A 21,033-nucleotide genomic window follows, 5' to 3' on the forward strand; every position below is an offset into this window, starting at 1 on the left:
AACCTCTCCCCTTCTGTGCCACCTCAAAAGGGCATATCTGTCCCCTTCCACCTCACCCTAACTGAAAACATGCCAAGAGCACAGCTTGTAGAGGATCATAGATTCAGGGCAGGCTGGGGACAGCAGGACACAGACTAGAGCCACTTCCAGATGGACCCAAATAGAATTTCAAGAGATGAAAACGGCAAAGTTGGGTAACAAAAAATGCTAGATTAGAAAAGATCATTAAACTTGAAGCCATCACTGGGAACAATTCAAAAATAAAAAAATTTAAATGAACAGAGTAGGAGTAAACTGTTGGGAGTCTCTCTCAACTGTGGCTTTACATGGGGTAGAAAAAATTTGAGGTGATAATGACCAAAAATTTCCAAAGTGAGTGGAAATTACAAACCCAGAGGTCTGAGAAGCTCACTAAACCTCAGCATAAGAACCATGAAGACCCCCCAGGTACAGCATAATCAAATTGCTTAAAAGTAGTGATCAAGAAAAAATTCTATAAGCAGCCAGAGAGCAGACACATGTGCAGGTAAGAGTCACAGCACAATCTTTTTTGGACCTCTTATAAGCCAGAAGACAGAACAGTAACTTAAAAAACTGAATGAAGAATTGCAACCTAGAATTCTATACCCAGCAAAGATACTTCCCAAAGTGATGGTAAAAATAAAATATCCAGCAGACAAAAGTTGAAAGAAAAAAGGAAATGACCTCATAATTAAATCTGCATCTACACAAAGGAATAAAGACGCAGGAAGAGTTATTACATGGATAAATATAAAATGCCACTAAAAGATAATTCATGCAATAAAAAATTATATCAGTGTATGGTTTGTAACATGTACAAAAAATGAAAATCAGGGGAGGATAGAGGGACAGGAGCAATCTGCTGAGTCTTCTGTGCTTGAAGGGGTGTGACATCAGTAGAAAGTGACAAGTTAAAGACCACACTATTAACTCCAGAACAATCAGGAAAATACACGCTGAAGAGTTACGACTCCTAAGCCATGGGAGGAGATAAAATGGAATCCTGAGACTCAATTTCCAAACAGAAAGAAAAAGAAAATGGAATGAAGAACAGATGGGACAAGTAGAAAATGAAGACAAGCTGGTAGTTTTAAACTCAGCTATATCAATAATCACATTAAAATGTAAATGGGCTAAACACCCCAATTAAAAGTCAGAGATTGCCGAATTACAAGGGAAAAAAAGCAACACCCAACTATATGCTGTCTGTAAGAAATCCATTTTAAACATAAAGAAACAAATTTTTTTTAAAAAACCATCTGCTTTCTTTAATACACCCAAGCTGCTGAGTGCTACTAGGGAAAAATTACACAAATGAGGATATTACTGCTGCTATAAATTCATGGGATCCATCTTTCCTTTTCTACTCCCTGCAGCAAATAATCTAAGACTTCTCCATACTTACAACAATGGCTCTGTTTCCTACTTCACAGAAAAAAAAATCAGCTGCCCACCCTCCTCCCTGTAAGGTTATCTTTCTCCACACTCATCCATACCAAATTCGGAGAAACCATGTTAGGCAGGAGACAGTGTGGGAAACATCCTGGCCTGGGGCTCAGAGCAGGGAGGCTGCCTTCGGGCTCTTGGAGACCATGAGCCCTCCTGCCTTAACCATACTTCCTGACATCTGGCTGAGCCTGAGGAGCATGCGCTCTAACTGCGCTAGAGAAGTCCAGGGTAACCCTCTGGTCATCATAGCATAGCATTGCTCTACACAGACTCCCACTCCAACATGGGGCTTGAAATTCACACTTGATTGCAAAGCAGCATGGCAGCCGTGGTTCTGCCCTGGTCCTGAGACACTGCTTCTCCCAGGCTCTTTCCTCACGCTGCCTGCAAGGACAACTTTAGCAACCACTTTCATGGGGGAGTCTCTCAGCCCCAGATTCCTCAACCACAGAGGGCCTGGAGGCCCAAGAAGTCCTACCTCTGATAAAGTACTGCCTCGTTCCAGAAACCCTTGCCTAGCTCGGCAACTACTCTGGATTTAAAACCGATCTTCTAATGCTCCGTACCCCATATCCACACAGTCAGTGTTCAGATCACTGTTATGGTTTGGCCTAGACATACCCCAAAAGCCTCATGTGCTCATAGGCAGGACTTTTAGAAGACGATTGGATTATGGGGGCTTACAGCTAACTTGCTGCTAGGCGAGGTACAGCCTGAAGAGACAGGTTCCTGGAGGCATGGCCTGGAAGGGTTGATCTCCTGCCCTGGCTCCTCCCTTCTGTCCGTCATGCCAGGAGCAGCTTCTGCACCATAACCACTCTGCCATGTGGGCCTTCCTTGGAACCAGCCAACGATGGACTGAAAGGTTTACAAACTGAACCAAAATAAGCCTTTCCTCCCTTAAGTCACTGGTGTTGGCCATTTTGTCACAGCAACGAAGAAAGTGACTAAGTCATCCACCAGACTGGAAGGCCTGCAGGGCCCAGTGCCCACACAGTGCCCACCATATTGTGTCCAGAGTCAGCAAACTGGCCCCACGCCCATTTGTGTGCTCAGGAAAGTCATGTACACTTGGACAGTCTTTCTGGGCCTGGACAGACACCAAAATATCCAGGAAATAAAGTTTGCTCCTTCTCAAGCTTTATTCTCAAAGCCCAGGCTAGGAAAGAAGGCAAAAATCAAATTAGCTTTAGTCCTACAGAAAAAAATGAAATAGCAAAAAGCAACATACATGCTTGAAAGAAGTTAAAATGCAGGCAGTTACCAGGCAAAGCGCCACTTTCACTGCTTTTACACCAGCTGATGGCGCTTGAATGGCAGCGGTGACATAGTGCTGCTACCCTCAGTGATGCACAGGCGCTAAAAGTCAGTCTGCACAGTGGAGGGTACTCCCTATCAGACCAACTGTCCTTCAGCTGGGTGTGGTGGTGCACACCTGTAATCCCGGCACTCTGGAGGCTGAGACAGGAGGATCATCACAAGTTTGAGGTCAGCCTGGACTACATAGAGAGTCCAAGAACAGCCTAAACTATGCCACTAGACCTTGCCTCTAAAATCCAAAACAAAAAAACAGTAACAACCCTGGCTCCATCTGCAGTGCTCCCACTCAGGGGTCTATGGTTTGTGAGATGGGTCAGCGATCCTCTCATGTTCCTCCTGCAAGAAAAGCAGACTCACTCCCCTCTTCTCTGTGGTGGGCAGACTGACCATTCCCACAGACGGCACGATGTGGGATGCAGCTACTCGACTGGACACACGGTCATGAAGAGGCCCAGCCACAGCCTGCCTGCTGGGCTCTCAGGGCCCACACGCTCAGGAGATGCCAGCTGCCTTGATGAACCCAAGACAGAGGCCACCTAGCAGGGAACAGAGGACGCCACCCAATGGCCAGCAGGGAACTAAGGTGCTGTGGCCTGGTAAGTGTCCGCTGAAGGATTATGTGCTGAAGGCTTGGTCCCCACACCACAGCGCTACTGGGAGGAGGTGGGGCCTAGGGAGTGGAGGTGAGAGCATTGCGAATGTGACCTCAGGGGGACACAGGACCTAGCTACTTCCTCTTCCTAGCACTCTTTTGCTTCCCACCACAGGGTGAATGGCTTTGTTCTCCACCATGATGTGCTGCCTCACCAGAGGCCCAAAAGTAACAGAACCAAGTGGCCATGGGCTCATTCCTCCAAAACGGTGAGCTGAAGTCAACCATTCTGCTTTGTAAGTGGATCTTACTCTGCTTTCTGTCTCTGTGACAAAATATCTGAGGTAATAAACTTAAAAGGAAAAGTTTATTATGGCTCATAGTTTTGGAGGTCCCAGTCCATGGTCACTGGGCCCTATTGCCTTTACACATGTGGCAAGGGCAAGAGAATGAGCTGAAACCAAGCTGCTCACCTCGTGGGGACTGGGAAGGGGAGAGAGGAGAGCTGTGGACTCAATGTCTCCTTCCAGAGCACTCCCCAATAACCTGACTCCTTCCCACTGGGCCCCACCTACTGAGGATCCGCCACTTTCCCAACACCACAGGCCAGCAACTCAAAACTTTAGCATATGGCCCTGTGAGTGACCATCTGTTGGGAGCAATGCTACATAATTCTAGGGAAAAATCATTTGAGCAGGCCTAGTTCTCCTGCCTACAGCCCAGCTAGGACATTCCAGACATAATTGCATTTTGGCCTCTGGTCACAACTGAGACCTGAGTGATCCGCCCCCACCCCCCCCCATGCTGCAATCTCCAGGACAAGACCACACCTGTGGGAGACGCCAGGGAGGAACCAAATCTTCATCTGCATAGTTCCTCATTGTTCTTAGATTTCCACTGCCCCCCAGCCTTTTGTTACACCTTGTTTATCCCAATGTGAAACACTGAACTCTGCATTTCACTTGTTACATCTGTTTCCCCATGGACTGAATAAAAGGTGCTGCAAGCTGGGGGCTTTGTCTTTGCTGCCCAGAGCAGCACTGATCAGACCCAAAGCTCAGCTTCTTCTCAGTCTCATTTGTCTACCTTTCCTGTAATTCGCCGTGTGCTGCCGTGGCTCACAGGAGACCAGGACTTACTGCAGAGGTTCTGGTAACATCCCCTTCCCCTGTTCCCTACATTTGGCGCCCAATGTGGATGTGAATCGGATCCACAAGTGAACTCGCCTGTGAGACAAACTCGGAGTAAAAGAGACAGCACACGGATCTCCCAGGACGATTTCCGGACTTGGACAAGGGACACTGGTGGTAAGAGTCTCCAGCTAGGGGTAATTTTCTATCTTTGCTGAGTTATAACTATGGGTCAGTCTCTGTCAACAGAACAGCGTAACTTTGCCAAATTACTTAAGTCGCTATTAAAGCAAGCTATGTACCCAGTACCTAAGGATGCTGTGATAGATTTGTTAAAAGACATGCAAATGTACATCCCATCTTTTCCCCAGGAAGGGACAACTAACTTAATAGCATGGGAACGCATAGGTACCGTTCTCCATGAGGCTCGGCGAAGGGGTGATCGTCTCTCCCCCCAAACGCTCCCCACTTGGGCCTTAGTCCACTCTGCTCTCAAATTCTCTCAGTCAGTTCAGGAAACCTCGGCTACGCCTCCCCCCACCAACCCTTCTGTCCAGGCTTCCCCTTGTTCGGCTTCTCCGGTTTGCTTTCATCTCACTGCGGCTTCTGCTCCATCACCACAGCGTGCTGAGGAAGACCCTAACTCTCTAGCCCCTCAGCCATCTCACAGAGGTCCAGCTGCCCCTCTTGTGAAGCCCTCTTCTGGGGCCCCTCCCTGTCGCTGTACCCTGCAAAAGGCTGTGACATCAGGCAAGGCAGTGGGAGACCCTTTGTGCTTTCCTGTCTCAGTTTTGCCTGATCCTGATGACCCAGAGGTGGACATGTATGTTCACGCCTCATTTGATTTTAACATCCTAAAGGAGCTCAGGCAGAGCGTGCTAACTAAGGGTGTCCAAAGCCCCTATACAGTGTGTTTGTTGGACAGTGTACTTCAGACTTATTCTCTGGGTCCTCATGATGTTTTTCACCTCGCAAAAACGTGCCTATCCCCAGCTCGGTATCTCCACTTTGAGGTGGAACATGCGTTCTAAAAATGCTCAGGGAGATGCTCAGTCGAGAGAAGTTACTATCGACATGTTATTGGGCACAGGTGACTTTTCAGATTTAAGCAGGCAGGCCTGTTGCCCAGCGTTACTCTTCCACCAGCTAGAGGACCTCCTGCGGAGGGCTTGGGCTTCTGTGCCAGTTGAGGGTGCGCCGACGGAATCTTTTACTCAAATTATGCAAGGGCGGGTGGAGACTTACACAGAATTTGTAGCAAGAGTACAACAAACTGTTAGGAGACAGATTTCTAATTCCCAGGCAGCAGACATCCTGATCTTACAGCTAGCCTATGAAAATGCTAATATGGACTGCAAACAGGCAATAAATCCTGTTCGCTCCTCTCAAGATCTTGGAGCCTATATTAAGGCATGCCAGAATATTGAGTCTCCTTTATACAATTCGGCTCTGATGGCTCAAGTCATCTCCCAACGTTTACGCAGTACACACAGCGATTTAAAATGTTTTAATTGTGGAAAAACGGGGCATCTCAGAAAAAACTGCAAAATGAAAGGGGCTTTACAGGCTGACCCAGGGCCACTGAGTCAGGCATCCAGAGAAAACAAGGTACCGCCTGGCCTTTGCCCTCGATGCCGAAAAGGCATTCACTGGGCTCAAGATTGCCGCTCCAAATATGATAGGGATGGTGCACTGCTGCCGGGAAACAGAAATCAAGCCCTTCCCCGGGCTCGGGAAACAAGAGGGGATCAGGGCCAGGGGGCCCCAGTCCCCCTGAGTCAGCGGTACTGGGTTCAGACCCGTGCACAAGTACAAAATCAGACAACATGGGTGTCCGGAGGGACATTTCTTCCCTCCTCAGGGGAACACTCGGGAGCTCAGGAATAGATCTTCCTGCTGCTCAGAGAGGTCACCTGCTGGGAGATGGCACTCCGGTATCTGTCCCCACAGGAATTCATGGACCCCCCCACCCCCTGGAACAATTGGTTTGATACTTGGAAAATTCTAACTTTGAAAGGCATTACTGTTATTCCAGCTATTGTTGATTCTGATTGTACCTCGGAATTGTGTGTTCCTGTTAGCTCCACAGGACTTTGGGTCATAGAACAAGGAGATTATATTGCACAATTGTTGCTCTTGCCTAAACCACAATTAAATAATGTTAGCCTTAAAAATTCCCAAGAGGATCCTCAGCCAGAAATTCCTCAAGAAGAAATTTATTTCACCCAAGAGAGTTCCAAAAACTGCCCCATGTGCAAAATTAAATTGAATGGCAAATTCTTTACAGGATTGATAGACACAGGCGCGGATGTGTCCGTGATTGGCACATGTTTTTGGCCATCATCTTGGGGGGGAAAACCAACTAAAACATCTCTGGTAGGCCTTGGCGCCCCCCAACAAGTTTTGCAAAGCTCCATTCCCCTGCCTTATGAAGGGCCTGATGGTCAGTTGGGATATATTTGTCCTTCCATAGCTCCCATACCTGTAAACTTATGGGGCAGAGATTTGTTGGAAGAATGGAGAATTGTAGTGACTACTTTGCCCCCTGAAACTTCACCGGACCAACAGATGATGTCTAAAATGGGATATGAACCAGGAAAAGGATTGGGCAAGCAACTTCAGGGAACAACACAGCCTATAGAACAGAAACAAAAAAATAATCGCTTTGGAATTGGATATGATCAAAAATTTTTAGTTGGGGCTATTGAAGAAGTTTCTCCACCCAAGGCAGCCTTGCCTTTACAATGGAAATCAAATGATCCCATTTGGGTTAATCAATGGCCCCTACCACAGGAGAAACTAACCATTCTACAACAACTCATATTAGAGCAAGTTAACAAGGGGCATTTAGAACCATCTGTGAGCCCTTGGAACATACCTATCTTTGTTATTCCTAAAAGGTCAAGCAAATGGCGTTTGCTTCAGGACTTACATGCAGTTAATGCAAGCCTCATTCCAATGGGGGCACTGCAACCTGGCTTACGGAACCCAGTGGCAATCCCCCAGAAGTGGCCGCTTATAATTATAGATTTAAAAGACTGCTTCTTTAACATTCCTTTGTGGCCAAGTGACTGACCTCGATTTGCCTTTTCAGTACCTAGCATGAATTTTAAAGAACCAATGAAGCACTTTCAGTGGACTTTGTTGCCTCAAGGAATGGCTAACAGCCCCACATTGTGTCAGCTTTTTGTAGCACAGGCTCTTCAAGCTACTCGTAAATTATTCCCTACTGTATATTTAACACATTATATGGATGACATACTAATCTCTGCAAATACACAACAGCTACTTTTACAGGCCTTTGCTGTTGCAAAGAAGGATTTAGTCCATTTTGGATTGTGCCTAGCACCTGAAAAAGTTCAACTATCTGAGCCTTATATTTACCTGGGTACCTTGTTATCAGAACGATCGGTTAAGCCGCAAAAGATACAATTTAGGACAGACAAATTAAAAACATTAAATGATTTTCAAAAATTATTAGGTGATATTAATTGGATTAGGCCTAAGATCGGGATAGCAGCTTTTCAATTGCAAAATTTATACAAAATATTACAGGGAGATTCTGATCTTAATTCCCCTCAAAAATTAACTCTGGAGGCACAAAAGGAGTTACAATTAATAGAACAAAACATACATAACCGTCAGGTTTTTCGTATCAACTCTTAATTATCCAGTTTATTTGTTTGTGCTTAACACCCCCCACTCACCTACAGGCTTAATAGGGCAATGGTATGAGAAACGGGTCTTTCCCATGGAATGGTTGTTTTTATCTAACCAGTTAGTGAAATCTCTACAATTATATCTAGAACATTGCAAAAATAGTTTCCTTGGGACGTAATCATACCCGACAATTACTTGGTGCTGACCCTCATTTCATCATTATCCCAATTGATAAGGATCAAGTGCAGATGCTGCTACAGACTGCTTTATATTGGCAAGTAGCCTTTGCAGATTTCATTGGACACATAGATAATCATTACCCTAGTGATCCTCTGTTTCAGCTTTTTTCATGACATGAGTTTATTCTCCCCAAGATTACTCAATTTCAGCCATTGCAAGGTGCCTCAACCTATTTCACTGATGGCTCCTCTAAGGGCCAAGCAGCAATTTGGAGCTCTTCCTTTAGTTATGTGTTGCCTACACCTGGTCTCTCTGCTCAGTGGTCAGAGTTGCTAGCCATTTTATTTGTGATTGAAAACTTTCCCTCCCAACCTCTCAATATTTTAAGTGATTCCTTTTATGCAGTTTGTTTGACTCAAAGATTGGAAGGAGCTATGATCCGCTCTACCTTAGAACCCAAATTATTAAACTTGTTTTTAGGATTACAAAAGGCCATACATCAAAGAACTGCTCCCTTTTACATTGGACATATTCGATCACATACGAACCTTCCTGGGCCACTTTCCTATGGCAATGCACAAGCAGATCAGCTTATAGGATTCCTTGCTGCTTTTGATCAGGCTAAGGAATCACATGGTTATTTCCATCAAAACTCCAAGGCACTACAACATGATTTTCAGCTATCTCGAGCTCAGGCACGACAGATAGTTAAGGCTTGTCCTAGTTGCCAGCAGATTCCACGGCCCATTCCCCCTGAGGGAACTAACCCTCGAGGCCTAGCTGCCAATATGATTTGGCAGATGGATGTGACACATGTCCCCTCTTTTGGAAAGTCTCGATTTGTACATGTCTCTGTAGATACATTTTCACACATGATACATGCCACATGTCACTCTGGTGAGAAAAGTCACCATGCTCAACAACACTGCTTGTCTGCCTTTGCTGCCATGGGAGTGCCCAAAAATATTACAACTGACAATGGTCCATCATATGTTAATAAATCTATCCAAAAATTCTTTCTTATTTGGCATGTTAAGCATAGTTCTGGTATCCCATATAATCCACAAGGACAAGCCATAGTAGAAAGGGCCCATGCCACCCTCAAACATCAATTGCTTAAACAATCACAAGGAAATCAGCTGCCTCCACAAGCTCGTTTAGATCTAGCTGTTTTTGTACTCAATTTTTTAAATCCTGTAGCAGGTTCCACACAACCACCTGCTATGCTCCATTAGCAAATGGATGGCATGGTTAAAACTCAAAAACCACAAGTCCTTTGGAAAGATGTACAAACAGGTAAGTGGAATGGCCCCGCTGCCTTAATAACTTGGGGGAGAGGTTTTGCCTGTGTCCTAACAGATAATGAGAAAATCTTGTGGCTGCCTTCCCGGAACATGAGACCATGGGTCACGCTGGTGGAGCCACCAACATCTCGCAGAATGAGTGATAGCACCCTGGCTGAAAGCGATGAGCCAGCTGCACCTCAGGGACCCACCTCACCAGCGACAACCAACAAATCCATGGCAGGGTCCAGGACTGAGATGATGCCCCCAGAGGAATGATAATTATAGATTTATGGTCAAAAAATTTATAAAGGTGGGGGACAACTTCAAAATGCTCTTTTTATATTTACAGGTATAAAAGCATTTTCATTCCTTCTGATTCTAATCTCAAGAGATCTCTGTTAATTGACTATTTCAAAGTTTTTGACCAGTCATACAATTATAAATCTAATAATCATAAAAAGGATATTACAATTCAATTTGGCCAAATATATTTGGGTACACTCTAATTTTATAAATTGTCTTATGTTTGTCTGTTGTCTGTTTGTACACTTGAGCTCAATTTTTTTTTCTTTTTTCCTTTTCACCTTTTGAAAAAAAAAAATTTTTTTTTTTCCTTGAAAGATATTCACCTGTTATTGGATTGGCTTACAGGTAAATATTATTAAATTAAAGACACGCCTTTCTTCCCCCAAGTTGCTAACTGATCAAAGTGCCACAGAGATTTATTTTATAAAAGTAATGTGTATTGTCACCTACATACAATAATCAAATTACAATAAGCAGTTGTAAAATAAGAAGATATATATATTCTTATTCCTTGTTTGTCAAAATAAATAGAGACTGTGGGTACTCCCTTTGGTGAATAAAGAAGTGGCCACCCAGAAAATAATTATTCTGGTCTTAATTCACTAAAGGGACCCCCTAGTAATTTTTATAATCTTATGGGAGACACACCACAACAAATATTGTCTCAATATGTTATAATTTGATTACATTGGTTACCATTGATGTTTAAATGCTAAATATGTTATTGTAAAATGTTTACATCGGTTAAGTTCTGAATATGTTATTGTAATATGTCCACATTGGTCATCTTCAAAAGCTTAATTTCTGTGTCATAAAAAAGAGAGTGTTATTACAAAGATGGTTTTGGTACCAAACTACAGTGAAGAACATAAGGTTTTATGTAACTGTGATACTTATTACCGCTCCTTTTCTGGTGTTCAAAATGTATTCATTCATGCCCTCTAATTGTATAGGTCTTCCAACATATTGTTTATGGTAATAACCTTTTGATTCAGGTATTTGCCCTTCTCTTATGCCCCAGCCACCTATGATAATAGGCACACTTGTATGCTGATATATTTTCCTTAGATGACTTCCTATAAAAAGCTACTCAGGGATTCAACCACAAGAACAACTATCATTGGTAATAATAACAGTTTAACTATATTTTTATTCCAAAATGCTTATATCCAGGTAAAATTATAATAGATGAGTTCATTACTCCTCTTACAATGCTAATGTTATTGATCTTCTCTTCTGGGTGTTCAACAACCAAAGTTTAGAGACCAAAACTGAAGAGGTATCTGGGCTAATAAAACAGCCAATATTTTGGCCCTGGCCCTCCAAGGTCAACAACAATAACAATAAGATCCAGGACATGAGGGAACCATCTCCAAGATCCTGCATTTTTGGTGAGTCACACAACCTCCTGAGCAGGGAGGTTGCTGAACACCAAAACAGTAAAGATCCAACAAAAAGTGTGCCAAAGGAATGTCACCTGGAGGAAAAAATCTCCCATGCTTTCGCAGGAAGCAACATGGTCAAGCAAGGCCGTGACATATCCTGATGGCTGACACTGACAGAGGAGCTAAGAGGCTCTATGCATGGTTCCAAGACAGTGCCTGCAGAGACTTAATTGACCTTGTTAGATAGCAAGAGATTGACTTTATTTAATATAGGTCTCACTGTAACTTGGTCTTGAACATCCTGTAGAAAAGTATAACTATATAAGACAATAGCTACTTGAGTTCAGCAAAAGTTTTAAGGTTTTTTTAGCCAACATTGTTTAAAAAATAATAAATTTATTATTTGATTTTTCATCCTTTTACAGCCCCAATTAATAGAAATTATGCTTATAGACAGCTAAGCCAGTCAAACACACTATAGATCCTCACACTACATAGGGTCAAGTTATTGTTGGGTGTGCTCACTTTTCCTAAAAACACCTTCACATAAAACAAAAAGAAAGGGAGATATGTTGGGAGCAATGCTGCATAATTCTAGGGAAAAATCATTTGAGCAGGCCTAGTTCTCCTGCCTACAGCCCAGCTAGGACATTCCAGACATAATTGCATTTTGGCCTCTGGTCACAACTGAGACCTGAGTGATCCGCCCCCACCCCCCCATGCTGCAATCTCCAGGACAAGACCACACCTGTGGGAGACGCCAGGGAGGAACCAAATCTTCATCTGCATAATTCCTCATTGTTCTTAGATTTCCACTGCCCCCCAGTCTTTTTACACCTTATTTATCCCAATGTGAAGTACTGAACTCTGCATTTCACTTGTTACATCTGTTTCCCCATGTACTGAATAAAAGGTGCTGCAAGCTGGGGGCTTTGTCTTTGCTGCCCAGAGCAGCACTGATCAGACCCAAAGCTCAGCTTCTTCTCAGTCTCATTTTCCTACCTTTCCTGTAATTCGCCGTGTGCTGCCGTGGCTCACAGGAGACTAGGACTCACTGCAGAGGTTCTGGTAACATCCCCTTCCCCTGTTCCCTACAACCATCCAGACGAAAACTCCAGCAGTTACCTTATCTGTCTGTTGTGGTGATGCAAAGCTGACTCACCCAAGGTCCACACTGAGCTGGGGAGTGGGTCTTCCAGTTCAGAGCTTCCTTCAAAGGACCACGCCTCAGTTGGGACATCAAGGCGGAGCTGAGCCAGAGCCCCACCTGTCCCTTGGAAACTGTGTGAGATAATAACTATCATTTTATGTGGCTAAGTTTTGTGCATGATTCTGTACCTCAGACTTAGGCTCTGATTCTGATATTCCTCAAAGGCTTCTAGAAATAGCTACTTCTAGCCTAGAAATGTAGAAGTGTAGGACAAAGCTCCTCATTATGTTCTAGATTCTGGAAACTTCTTTCCAGAAGGGGACATTTCCCAAAGTGTGATTCCAGAGGTCATTATAGTTGGCACAAAGCGAGCTCAGGTCTGTAATCCCAGCACTCTGAGAGGCTGAGGCAGGAAAATTATAAGAATGAGCCCAGCTTGGGCAACTTAGCCATTCAGCAAGACCCTATCTCAAGATAAAAAATTTTAAAAGGACTGGAGATGTAGCTCATGTGAAGTCTCTGAGTTCAATCCACACTACCACATGGGGAAAAAAGAACTTTTATTTGTATAACATCTGAATTCCTTGTTCTACATATTAGAAAAGTACTGGTTTTCCATCTTCAGTGCTGATGAATTTCTTAGTGCCTGAGGGGACTTTTAATGAACAGAGTAATTCATTACAATTCATTAGTAATTCATTACTAATTGTAATTTAAGCAAGGTCCCAATTATCAATCTTAAGAATTTATTAGATAATTAGGATTCTTCTAGGCCTTAAATCAATGTGGTCCTAAATATTTACAATTACTTACAAGTAAAAAATTACTTATAAGTTAAAAAATTATAGATTTAACAAAATAAATTTCCCCAATCAATATAAACTTCAGTTACAAACTTAACCCAGCACTTTTAGATGTTTAATTAAAATCCCAATTCTAACGTATTAATTCCCTTTAGTGTTCTAAGACCCTTCAAATGCAAATGATCCCATAAAAATTGCAAAACTGACTAATGCCCTCATACCCAGCGTGGTTACAATAACGTTGGTGCCATCGCTTTGATGTATCACCTTTGACCTCATTCTTCTTTCATATTCACAAGGTTACATTCTTTACATTGTCCTAGGGTTTCAGTAACTATGAGTTCATTTGCTGTTATTTTACACCTTTCTGGAATTCTAGATATTTTACCAAACCCCAAAGAAAGAGAATATTGCCTGGAGCTCACTGGGAATGGCAGGTCTTGGGTTGAGTTTTGGTGTAGACATGGTTGAACAGATCAAGTGGATTCAAACCTGAGCCAATGAGCCTCGGGGTAAGTTTCTGTGTATTACAAAGAGACTGCATTTGTTGTACCTGGGGACTTTTATGCTCTTGTTTTTCTTAATGGTGTTAACTTTTGCACCTTGATGTCTTTCCTATGAATAAAGGGCTTTTGAAGTTTTGTATGTGGCCTCTACTTATTCTCCAATAATGATGATTTGTTACTCTAGTCTATTAGCATAATTGGAAGCTCATGGGCATCTGTCTTATTGGTGTCTTGTTAAAATTATAGTCATCCAGAGGTATTGTTTGAAAAGAAGCAGCAAGTCTAGGGTTAGTGCATTTTCATTTAAGAATGTTTGATTGATTTGGTATCAGAGAACTCAAGCTTGAATATTCTTTAATTGGTTACTTCATGAAATCAGCTAGGCATACCCATGACCGTAGTACTTTCTACCTGCTACCTGCACTTCCCGAGAATTCATAGTACCATTTCTTTTATCTGGCTGACAAATTTCAAGTCACTCCTTCGTGCACACACTAAAGATCTGTATCCATATATTATAAACAGGCATGTGTTTGCCAAAAAAGTAAAGCACCCACAGACAGCAACACTTTTCCATATTAAAAATGATGAGGATAAGGGATATTCTATGAAATTCATCCTTTCTTCGAATCACCATTTTAATTTATTTATTTATTTTGGTACCGGGAATCAAACTCGGGACCTTGCACTTGAGAGGCAGGCGGCAGCACCACTGAGCTGAATCCCCAGCCCTGAATCACCATTTCTATACTTATCATTACTTGTCCTGACATGATTTTTCTTGCCACGAACCACACACTTAGCTCCCAAAATATCCCTTCTCTTTTAGTTGCAGAATGGTTTTAAACACCAACATCTGGGCCCCAGGACTTTGTGTGAGCTTCAGTATTGGAGAAATGTTTCTGTTGTGGCTTTGCAGGTATTTTTTCTAACAGCTGCCGATTTTTCTTTTAAGGCCACATATTAATGTGATTTCTCAAATTGGGTGCATTACCACATTACCCAGTCTTTCTGGTAACATATGAGTCCACCAACCACCAACACATCCTCTCCAGGAAACACACAGCTTCCTTTAAATGAGGCAACTGAAAAACTGTGAGCAATAATACAGGCAGTGCTTGAATATGACAAATGCCTTGACCTTGAACTGTGAGTTCTCGGAGGCGGAAACCAGCCCAGGAGCAAGCCCCAAGAGTGTGCCACGCCCTCACCTGGGAGGTCCTTCCTGTCACCAGGTGGATTGGGTGCTGGAGCTGGAGCAATAAAGCATCACAGCCTGAAGGGCTTCCAGCCACAGAAGCGCACTGCTCCCCTTCTAGACCTGAGACAAGGTGTCGGATGGAGGGCAGAGCTCCCTCTGAAACCTGTAGGGGAGATGCCATCCTTGCACTGGATTTTAGTGGTGGTGGTGTGGTCTTTTGCGGTCTGGCTGGCAGTAGCAGCATTTTGATCTGTCTCTGTCATCACATGGGCATCTTTCCCTGGGTGTCTGGGTGTCTATGTCCCCTCTTCTTATAAAGACACAAGTCACATTGGATTAAGAACCCAGCCTACTCCAGTAGGGCTCTGTCCTCACTAATAACATCTGCAGTGACTATTTCCAAGTAGGTCAAATTCACAGGTACTTCAACCTACGTTTTTTTGAGGACACACTTGAGTCCATAATAACAGGAAGTAGAGTGCAGCCTTGGCCCGATGCACATTCCAGCCCTACCCTTCAGGTCACCGAGAGCAGACGTTCTGGACTTGGGAGACAGCAACACTCCGGAGTTAGTATGATTTGGATCTTAAATGTCCCCAAAGGCCCTGTGTTGAAGACTCACTCACAGCCGTGATGGTACTGGCAGGTGGTGGTATCTTTAGAAGGTAGCGCCGAGCAGGAGGAAGTGAGGTTGCTGGGGTGTGCCTTTCAGGGGCCTGGGATTCTGGCTGCTTCCTGTTTCTGTTTCCTGGCTGTCCTGAGGTAAGCACTTTCACCATTATGTGCTTCCTCGTAGACCCAAAAGCAATGGGGTCAAGGGACCACAGACTGAACTGTCCAAAAACACAAGCCAGAAGACACTTTTCCTCCTTATAAGTTATCTCAGTTGGTTGTTACAGAAACGGAAAGTTAACATAGAGCCCATCTGGCTCCTGCCAGGCCGAGGTTTATCCCATGGTCCTCAAACCTGCTTCCAGCTCTAGCCTCAGTCCTAGGGACTACTGCTTTCTTCTTTTGGTCTAGGCAGAATCTTAACCAGAAGGGCAGCTGAATGGTCAGAAGGAAAGTCGAGAGTGGTGAGGCAGTTTGGAAAAAGTAATGATCATCTAGTTTCCGGCACAGAGTTTTCTAAGCTATCCAAAGGTTTCCCAATTTTGCTCCAGGAAGTAACCTTAAGCCAATGCCCAGGAAGAGCGATGGCCATATTCCACAGAGTTCTGTTTCTCTGTTTCCTATCGTTTCTGTTTCCAGAGCTGTCCACTCTGCCTAAATCAAGGCTGGCGTTTTTGTGCTTGTTTCTTATCCCTAATCTGTAGCAGCCACAAGACTGCATATTGTCCCCTTTTTCATAGCAAAACACAGACACGGAGTAATTTTTTCAAGGTCACTTGAATGTGCTCTGATTGATTTCATTGTTGCTATATGTTCCTGCATCGGTATGATCAATGTGCATTGAGGCGTGGCTCTGTGCTAGGCACTGCTAGACTAATAGGAGGTAAACGACCTGCCAGGCACATGGACACCGAGGTAGGAACACGCAGTCTCCATGCCTACCCTCAGGGAACTGTGGATCTCATTGCAGGGAAATGTTTAAATCTCAGAAGCAAATAGAGTGCAGGTCCTGGAGAATGCTTTATACATAGCCACATGGGAGGTCATTAATCAAATGCAGATCATGGGTCCAGCCAGGCCTCTTTGTGGTTTCCAGGGAGAGTGAATCCAGTCTGCGTGCAAAAGGCCCTAGTGGAAAGACTGCAGCACGAAACAGCCAAGCAGCTGCTGCCACAGGCCAGTCTCAGGAGGCAGGTACAGGCCTGGCAGCTCTGGAGAGGTGGCCGTGAGGATGGCCAATGCTTGGCAGGGTTCTCCTAAGAACAGTGGACAGAGGTAAATACCATCTGATTTTCATCCGAAGATCAAGTTCCTTCGGGTTTGTGGGAACTGTGATTCTCCAGAGTTTGAGGAGGGCTGGGAGGTACCCAGCTCTAGCAATATTCATTTCCTCTCTCCTGACCCCACTCCCATACCGCTTTGGTCAAGCTTCAGAATCTGCCTGTCCTGACGCTGCCTCAGAAAGCAAGATTTAAAATTAACCAGTGACGGTTGCCCAGGGTCTTGATGAGGAACCGGACACCTGCACTCATCTCTGGGCCGCAGTGTGGCCCTTCTCTGGGCCCAGCCTGGCCTGCTGCACCTAATGGCAAGGCTGGGAGGTGCGGGTGGCCGGCTTCCCCGCCAAGCGCCCGTACAGCCATCTGTCACCAGCCAGTGACTTGCGCTCCAGTTCTGGCACCAGGCATCCAGAGATGGCACACACCCCACAAGTTAAGGACTCAGAGCTCTCCACAGGACTGTCCTCACCTCACTTCAGACACCAGGCCACTCCCACAACCGAACAGCTGGCTACAGATCCAGGCATTCCCACAACTCCCCAGGGTGCTGTAATTCACTCAGATACCTCAGAACTCAGCCAAGCTCTACCCTGACAATTTCACTGTTACTACACAGGATGCACAGAGGCAAGGTCCGGGAGCTCTCAGACACAGGACACCTGTGTCCTCCTCATGGAGTCACAGCATGTCACCCTCCTAGCATCTTGGTGTGCTCACGGGGGTGACATCAGCAGGACAGGGTGTCTGAGGCAGAGCACCTGAGCACAGTAGAGATATTGCAAAGAGGCGCACATGGCCTTATAACAGGGAAGAGCACACACAGAGCTAAGATCACATCTCTTGAGACCAATCCTGATCCAAGAGGGGCTTCCACTGGGGGCAAAGAGTAAGCAGAGGCCACCAGCAGTCCCCACTCCTAATAGACACCTGTGGCTTCAGCTGCTAGAAAACCCTGTGGCCCTCAGAGCAGCTGAGGGAGCCACACTGCCTTGCAGAAAGAACCCAGCCCACACTGCCTAACATCAATTCAGGCCCAGCCCACTGAGGTCCTGGGAAGCAGGCATGCAGCTGTCCCCAGCAGTGTGGCTGTCCCAGCTCTGCGACCAGGCACGTGACCCCCACACTCCTGAGGCCCAGGAAGCACCCGGATGCCCCACCCTGAGTGGCTCAGCCTGCAGGGGCCCCCAGGAAAGAGCTGGGCAGCACTGCCAACCCATCCTTGGGAAGCAGCCAGTCCTGAGCAGCTCAGGCCACAGAGGGCCAGGGGAAGCAGAAAGACACCCTGCCCACTCAGCCACCCCAGAAGTGGCTGGCAGCCTCACCGGTCTTCCTGAGCCCAGGAAGCAGCTGGGCAGCCTGTTCTCCAAAGGTTCGGAGCCTAAGGAGCAGACAGGCAGCTCTCCCTACCCACTCTCGGCCCCCAGAAGGAAGAAGCCCTTGTTGAACAGGTTGGCCCCCAGAGGGACTGTGCCACTCTGGATCACAGCCAGGTGCCTCATCCAGGCTACTGGGATGGCCCTCGGATACTGAGACACAACCTGCTTCCCTGCCAGGCACATTACGTCACACCCCCTGAGCCCACTGGGGTGTCCCTCCTCCATACCACCCACGGAGACAGCAAGCACCCCATAACCATAGCCACAACCAGGCGTGCACTACACCATGATCTGCCACTAAACCTGCCCCACTGCAGCCAGAGCTGCAATCCCACAAGCCCTGTGTGCAAGGACCCTGAGATATCTGCAGACACCATCAGTGTTGGTTACAGATGAAGAAGCTATAGAAGTACATGGAACTACCCACCTGGAGAAAAGCCAGTGTGGCCTCTCCAACCACACCACAGGACATATCACCAAGAGAAAGGTTACTATCAAATCCCCTCTGCTAGACTAATAGGAGGTAAACGACCTGCCAGGCACACGGACACCAAGGTAGGAACATAAGCATGTAAGGCACAAGGGAGCACAACTCCCAAGGGACACAGTCGCTCTCCAGCAACAGACCCCAAGGAATGAAAATCAGCAAATCACTTGAAAAAGCATTCAACATTATGCTTAGGGGCTTACATGACAATTTATAAGAGAATACAGATAATTTAATGAAAACAAGTCATAATATGAACAAGAAATTCAGCAAAATGTTAAGAGCTTATTAAAAAGCAACAAATAGTCTTAGAGCTAAAAAACTCAATAAATGAACTAAAAATACATTTGAGTCTCAACAGCAGAATAATAAGAAAGGATAATAAAGGATCTTGGAACTTGAACTCAGGTGGTTATGAAATGACCCAGCCAACTAAAAAGGGAAAAATAGAAGGAAAAAGAACAAAATGAAAAGTCCCTTCTGGGACACAACTAAGCAAACAAACTTTCATATTATGGGTATTCTAGAAAGAGAAAAGAATGGAAATCCATAAAAAACATCTTCAATTAAATGATTGCTGACAGCTTTCCAAATCTTGGGAAAGATAAAGATACCTAATTCTAAAAAGTTCAAAGGACACTTAATATCAAGCAAAAATGATTCTCTCCAAAGTACATTATACTTACTATGTTGAAAGATAAAGATCTTTAAAATGGCAAGAGAAAAGCGAGGAATCCACATGAGCTTCTCAACAGAAACCTCACAGGCCAGGAGATAACGGGATTATATACTCAGTCCTGGAAGGAAAAAAATAACTGCCAACAAAAAATATTCTGGTTTCATCACTACCAACTTAGACCTACAAGAAATGCTTAAGAGAGTCATACTCTACAAGTGACAGAATGAGAACTGACATGACTATGGCTTGGATAGGTGTCCCCCAAAGGCCTGGTCCTAGGTGTGTCTCTACTGGGACATGGCAGAGCCTTTAAGAGGTGGGACATGGCAGGACATCTTTAGGTCACTAGGGGCATCCTGTAAAGGGACTGTAGGACTCCAGTCCCACTGTCTCTCTTTCACTTACCAGCCGTGAGATGAGTGATTCTACTCTGTTCCCCACTCCCTGCCATGACACGTTGCCTTGCCATAGGCTTAAAGGTAGCAGAGACAACCAATCATGCACTGGAGCCTCTGAAACTGTGAGCCAAAATAACAGTTCTCCTGTGAGGTCATATATAAGGGGTTTGTGATAGAAAGCTACTGACACAATCATAGTAAAGACACAGCGAGGTGCAGAACTCAAGAGCACAGCAGATACACAAGAGAAAGGAGAGCACCAACCTCTTCAATACAAAAAAAAACAAACACCAAAACAAACAAATGGACAAGAATGGAAGAAAGAAACAAAAGATATACAAAAATAACCAGAAACAAGACAAAACAAAATGGAGGAGTATGTCTTTGCTTATCATAAACAGATTAAACTCCCCCAAATGAGAAATGGAACCTTGGTGGAAGAAATTTTTGTTGTTGTTTTTGATTTTTTGAGATAGGATCTTGCTATGTAGTCTAAGGTGGCCTTGAACTCACTATGTAGCCCAGGCTGGCCTCGAACTCACAGCAGTCTTCCTTCCCCAGTCTCCCAAATCCTGGAATTATAGCCATGCGTCATCACACTGACCTTGAACAGATTTTTTTAAACAAAAAACCCAATGATATCATCTCTGCAATATGCTTACTTCACCAGTACAGACACACAGCATGAACATGAAGGGAGATTGTTAAAATGTTCATATTACAGAAAACAATCTACAGATTCATTGCAATTCCTATAAAAATATCAATGATATTCTTCACAGATATAGAAAAACACTCCTAAAATGTGCACAAAACCACAACATAAGAGGAATAGCCAGAGCAACCCTGAACAAAAAGAACAGAGCTGGAGGCATCAAAAATACCTGAGTTCAAAACATTCTACAAAGCTACAGTACAAAATAGCACGGCACTGGCATAGAAACAGATTACAACAGAATAGTGAATTCAAAGAAATCCACATATTTATAGACCACTAATTTTTTTAGCATAAGCAGCCAGAAAATGCCTTGAAGAAAGGAAAGTCTCTTCACTAACCAGTACTGTAACAGCTAGACATTCATATGCAAAACAAACTAAATCCCTCTCACCTTGTGCAGAAATCAACTCAAAATAGGTCAAAGATTTAAATATTAGACCTGGAACTATGAACCTACTAGCAGAAAACAAGGAAAACACTGCAGGGCACTTGTC

General features: G+C 44.5%; 1 long non-coding RNA gene across 1 annotated transcript in view; it reads right to left on the reverse strand.

Annotated features, from left to right (window-relative positions):
• Positions 1 to 21,033, reverse strand: part of LOC147830177 (uncharacterized) — a 46,075-nt gene that overhangs the window by 9,919 nt on the left and 15,123 nt on the right. The gene's annotated exons all lie outside the window — the stretch shown is intronic.

The sequence above is a fragment of the Heterocephalus glaber genome, unplaced genomic scaffold (genome assembly GCF_053883595.1).
Source record: "Heterocephalus glaber isolate CG9 unplaced genomic scaffold, H.glaber_assembly_v1.0 deba00000331, whole genome shotgun sequence".
Lineage (NCBI taxonomy): Eukaryota > Metazoa > Chordata > Mammalia > Rodentia > Bathyergidae > Heterocephalus > Heterocephalus glaber.